This window comes from Bombus huntii, chromosome 17 (assembly GCF_024542735.1).
Source record: "Bombus huntii isolate Logan2020A chromosome 17, iyBomHunt1.1, whole genome shotgun sequence".
Lineage (NCBI taxonomy): Eukaryota > Metazoa > Arthropoda > Insecta > Hymenoptera > Apidae > Bombus > Bombus huntii.
The window spans coordinates 1,455,331-1,461,407 of record NC_066254.1 but is presented as its reverse complement, the minus strand read 5'-3'; positions in this window follow the sequence as shown (position 1 = coordinate 1,461,407).

Below are 6,077 nucleotides of genomic sequence, written 5' to 3'. Positions count from 1 at the left end.
CCACCGCACACGTGTTCTACAGACGCTCGTAGCCAGGGTCACGTAGGTCTTTTCGGTAAAGCTATTTACCTGAAGGACCCGGTAATGCATTGATGGAGCCGACAGCGCCTCGGCTCTCCCGACATTGTCTGTAGTTAGCTCGACGTTTCCTAGGCCCTTCACCCGATACTACAGTAGTAGTTTAATAGGGGAAAACTATTGCCTAACGAATGAACTTGAACTTTTTGATTTCTGATGATCCAGCACCAAGTTCTGAGGGGCACCGCAATTATACTTTTTTCCGAGACACGTCCAAATAATTGCTGCCATTGCTGTATTTTTTAATATTTCTCCGTGAAAATTTTATACAATATTCTTCTAATGTCATACTTTAATGTACTATTGGTTTTAAAAAAGAAATTTTAATTGTATCGTCAGAAAAAATTCACAAAAACATGTCTTTTTTTGTATGAATTAACCTTACCCCCCCCCCCCCCCCCCCCCCAAGAGTTACACCTGTTACACCTTATTAGAATAAACCTTTGTGATTCTCGGGTAGATTGCTCAGAAGATGTATCACTCACTTTCTATCGATGTGTTAATTACATTAGTTGTAATTGTATTGGGACTGTTTTCACTGGTGAAAAAAGAAATTTTAGATAGAATGAATGCAGTACTAGTAGCAATAATTCAATAATTAATATCAATAATTGACAAATTTGCTAAATAAAATGATTTTTCTTTGTATTTTCAGCATGGAGAAATGTATAGAGCCTACACGAGCTACAGGAATGTAATTAATTGAACCATTACTAATACTTATACATAGAACAAATAAACACTCATATATTATGACCGTGAATACCATTTTGAAAGTTAATTTTTTCATTCTAGGCTTGCATCCATCTCAAAGCGTTGCAAGTACAATGTATGTGTCCTTTAATAAAATTAGAATTTAATTCTATTGTAACACAAACTTACTTAGTACTTAGATTTCTACACGGAATGCTACTATACTTCTATGACATAAATGTAAATTGCAATGTAATTGATAAAATATAAAAAGTAATACATGTATAAATATAAATGTGATCTAATGTTAGCTACATGATATGTGTATGCGCAAATTAATGATATAAATATCTATATTACCTTCTTTCATTACTAACATTTATGATGTTAATAAGGAAGACAAAAACATAATTGAGTCTAGAACGGAATAATTTATCCTATACCTGTAAGTATAAATTGGTATAAGTATCGATAATTTATGCCACAATTATTATGCGATACGTAGTAAAGTAAAGTATGGAAATGGTTCCCCGGCTGAGAATATATTTTTGATATTGTTGAATTATAATAAATAATAACATATAATAAATAATGAAATATAAAATGAAGAATGACGTATGGTATTGCTTACGCAAATTAATTAGAAGAATTTTTAGGATACAATGATATTCTGTAATTATTCATAAATGAGGCTGTACGTCAGATTTTAGTGAAATCTAAATTTGTTGAAAAGTTCAACATTCTGAACTGTTCCCTATACATAACCGTCGCTCGGCCTTAGTTTTCGAGATATTTGCAAAAGATTGTTGCTACTATCACATTGAACCTTGCCCATATATGCATGCCCATGGCAACGTACGTGTTCGCATTCTACGTCTACTTAACTATTGCTTCTAAAAACACATCGCTGCAGCCTGCAAACAACTCCTATAGCGCACAAACATTTCAATATTTTTTTCTTTCTTTTACTAACCTGAAACTACTTTGAAAATGGAAAAAGGATCTTTTAGACGCATAGATCTGACATGTGTTGACAGCCGCTATTAAATGGTAAACAAAAGAAAAATGAAAAATACTGACCAATCCGGCTGTCGTGAGGAAGTTGGCTATCACCGGACATTAATATCATTTTGTTCACTAAGACAGTCGAATTGTAAAAAAAATAATCCATATCCAATACAGATAATAAATATTTTCATTTTCTTGTAACAAGGTTTAGGCTTATGTAGATTGAAATAGCGGGCGTCAACCTCTGTGAGTGTCACACGCTCAGAAACAGTAACAGGGCAGACAAAACATCCTGCATGCCACACCATCGAAACAATAACCAAATAGTAACAGAATAGCCGTGTCTGATATACACCCGACGATAATTCCTTCAGAGGGACCAAACCTTAGTATAAGAACCCTCCCAAATCAGCACTCAGCACTTTTTTTGTTATAACACTCTGAACCGTCACTCTGTTGTATTCGTGCAATAAATTTTACTACCATATCTGAAGTTCAAATTTTTTACCTTACTTGTGAAACGTTCGAACTAAGACGCGAGCAGATCACCGGTGATCTGTTAATTTCGCGATTTCTTGTGTCTCCTACGTAACATGAGCTTTGCGTATTCAAACAAAGTATCTCTCCACGACTTTTGAACTAATCCACATTTGATAACTTCTTATTCCTAACTGCAATCATTGCCCTTTAAAAAGTATTTCTAGTCTATCTTTTTGAAGTACCTTGTGGACGAATTAACTTGTTATACAGACAGTTTTCCGGCGATCGCGATGTGTTTATAGAAACAATAGATAAGCGGTTGCACTATGCCGACGCAAACGTTGCCATGAACGTGCAAGTATAGACAGGATTCGATATAGTATCAGTAGTAGTAATTTGTTGCAAGTACAGGAGACATTTGGTAATTGCTGTGTTATTATCTGCATTCCGAGGGAGGGGGGGGGCTAGCTCTATGACGCACAGGAAAACTCGAAATCCCGCCGCGATCGAGTAGCGTAACATGCTCCAATGTCAGATACTGATGTTAATGACAGATGTCACAATGTACTGAAGTACTAATACAAAAGCAAAACTTTTTTTTATTGTTGACTTTTTAAAAATGAAACTCCTACTAACGTATTTGTGTGACATTTCTGATTAATATGAGACCAAACATGATATAATTTGAATTATAGTTACTTATTGATATGTATTTAATTATTATTTATTATGTAAGCTAATATGTTTCAAATTATATCGTCTTTGGTGTCATTTTAATCATAAAAATATAAGGAGGAAAAATATATATTGGTAAAAGTTTCAACCATCACGAATAAAAAATAAGAAAGTTTGATCTTTTAATTAAAGAACTCAGGTTATCGCGGGCATTTAATTAATATTTACTGAATGTTTCGATATTCAGTCTCTGTTTTTCTACGTTTCCTATATCTCGGAAACTAAGGTCGAGCGACGTGTGCATAAAAAAAGTGTTCTTCATAATGATTTTCACAACATATTTAAATTTGATCGACGTTGAACGCTTAGCCTCTTTTACGCATAACTATCTTTAATGCATTTAGCTACCAAAATTAAAATTTAATCGTAATAGCAGAATTTTCGAAGCAATCATCACTCAAGATTAATGCCCTACACAGAGTTCACAGGGATTAGAAATAAAGAAACAGACATTACAGGAAAATGGACACAAAGAACAGATAACAACCGATGAAAAGAATATACAAAGCAGGTAATCGCTATACAATACACTTGGTAAAATATAGGCGCGCGGTCCAGCATGTGGGACCAGAGTTCATTTAAAAATAACCTATGCTAATTAAAAGCCGAGCGCATACAATTAAAAAGTTTTTAGGCTAGATTTACGTCATCGCACCAAAGATAGTACTTAACGGCAGGTTTGTATGTACACAGCGACCTCGCGATTGTAAGTGCGCGAGCTGACAGCGGCTCATCAATTTATAGCACTGCCTACTGTCATCTCATCTCATTGAAGAAACTAGATTTTTGAAAATTTAGCGGCTGAAACTACCTCGGTGTTCGAATTTGAAAATGCCAACGGTGGCTGCGAGACGAAAAATAATAACCGATCGTCGTTGATTGTCTTGACAATGCGGCGAGCTGTTACTATGACCTTGAACCGTCGAACTCTGACGGAACCAGCGGGAAACCACCGCTAGAATTTTTTTCCTTTTCTATTATTTAATTTGCATTTTACAGTTTGTCCAGCTGGACATTTGGTAAACTTTTCTAACTTTTTTTTTATATTTTACGTGGAGGAAATCCGCACGGACGCCAGGCCGCTTCTGAGAAAAGCGGCGTGGTAGTGTCGGACTCCAACCGACTAAAACCTCCACGATAACCCTCCCGGCTGCGATCGAGAGGCCCGGGAACCGCTGTGAGCGTCGCACGGGGCCTCCCCCACGCGCCTAATACCACCGCTGTTGGAGCTGTGTGTGACCATTGTCACACCGCGCCTCGTCGCCGGAGCCGCCGTGCCAGGCAGTCCGGTTCCCCTACCGGACTACTTGGCGGCCCCGAGGCGCTGGGCCGCCAAGCGCCCAAGCTCGAACCCCACAGGGGGGGAAGGGGGGGAGGGAGGCGGCGGGCCCAGCGCGTTTCGCCAACGCCACACGGAGACCCAGGCGATAAATTTTTCTAACTTAATTGCTAAATAACTGTGGCGGCACTCGACCACGGAACGTTGCAACGGCTTCGCGACACAAAGCGCTATACCTTCAAAGCGTAAGGCCGATATGTCTAATGTATATCCCTACGGTTTGTTGACTGCTGATGGTTAATAGTTTAATAACCTTTTTTGTTGAACATCAAGAGTATTTCTTGTGGGCACCTTCATCAACAACCACCTCATAACATGTGGATGCCTACCCTCAGCGGGATACCATCTTCGAATTTGACTATTTTATTTCTTTCAGTGGGGTGTTTTCTTTTTGGTCTACTTTCTATGAGAGTTTTGCTCGCTTCAGCAGCCAGCTGGTTTGGATGTATTGCCGTTCTTTCCTTGTATTTTTCTCCGTACCCTTCTTTTTCGCACGTGGAGAAATCCTCATGGACACTCCGCTGCTGCTAATAATCGGTAACAGCAGAGTAGTGGAGGAGTCGGACTCCTACCGACTAAAACTCCACGATGACCATCCTACGCGTTTGACAGGAGTGCTCCAGGTACCTCTTATGAATTATCTTCTGTTGCACCCTCTTCCCGCGTCCTGTTGTTCGAGCCAGTCCTAATAATTCTCTGACTGTTGAATTTGGCGTTAGGGGGGGCCATTGCCTCTAGCGCTATCCTCCTCCCCCCTTCTAGTCGTGGTCCGTTGGGACGGTGATGAAGCGGCTCTAGGCCGCCTGACTGCCATCCTCCTCCATCGTCTTATCCTACAACGGTGAGAGTTTGTCTTTCTCTCCCTTTCTGTTCGTTCCTTTGCAAGCATAACTCGCTCGCAGAAGAGGCGGACAGCTTCGTATTCCTGTGGCTCGCTCAACATCGCTTCTACAATCGCCGAAGGGGACAATCTTTCGCCTATGACATGCTGCAGGGTATAGCAGGACAGCTTCCACGCCGAACAAAGCTCCAGAGTGTGCTGCGCCGTGTCCCTGCACTCCCCGCAGTGGTGGTAGATGTCCGTCGTCACCCGTTCGATTTTCCTTAGGTACTCGCCGAACACGCCATGTCCTGTGAGCACCTCGGTCATCCTATAGATTTTTCTGCGTACCTGCCGATCTCTTCTTTGATCATTGGTGTGTTTAAGGGAGGGGTAAGGTTAATTCGTACAAAAAAAGACATGTTTTTGTGAATTTTTTCTGACGATACAATTAAAATTTCTTTTTTAAAACCAATAGTACATTAAAGTATGACATTCGAAGAATATTGTATAAAATTTTCACGGAGAAATATTAAAAAATACGGCAATGGCAGCAATTATTCGGACGTGTCTCGGAAAAAAGTATAATTGCGGTGCCCCTCAGAACTTGGTGCTGGATCATCAGAAATCAAACAGTTCAAGTTCATTCGTTAGGTAACAGTTTTTCCCAGGTAACGCTGCGAAGGTTTTTTCGAAATTTCGATTTTCCACTTTTTTGGAACACTTTGAAGGGAAAAACGCGATTTTGTGCGAAAATTTGCGGCTAATTTGTTATTTTAAAATAAAAACAATTATGTACAGAAATAGTCTTCAAAATTTCAAAAGGATCAGTGGAGTAGTTTTGAAGTAATCGGGGGCACCGACTTTGAAAACGTGAGTTGTGGGGAAAACGCTTTAAAGTTTTGAACACTAAAAAATTTGGTA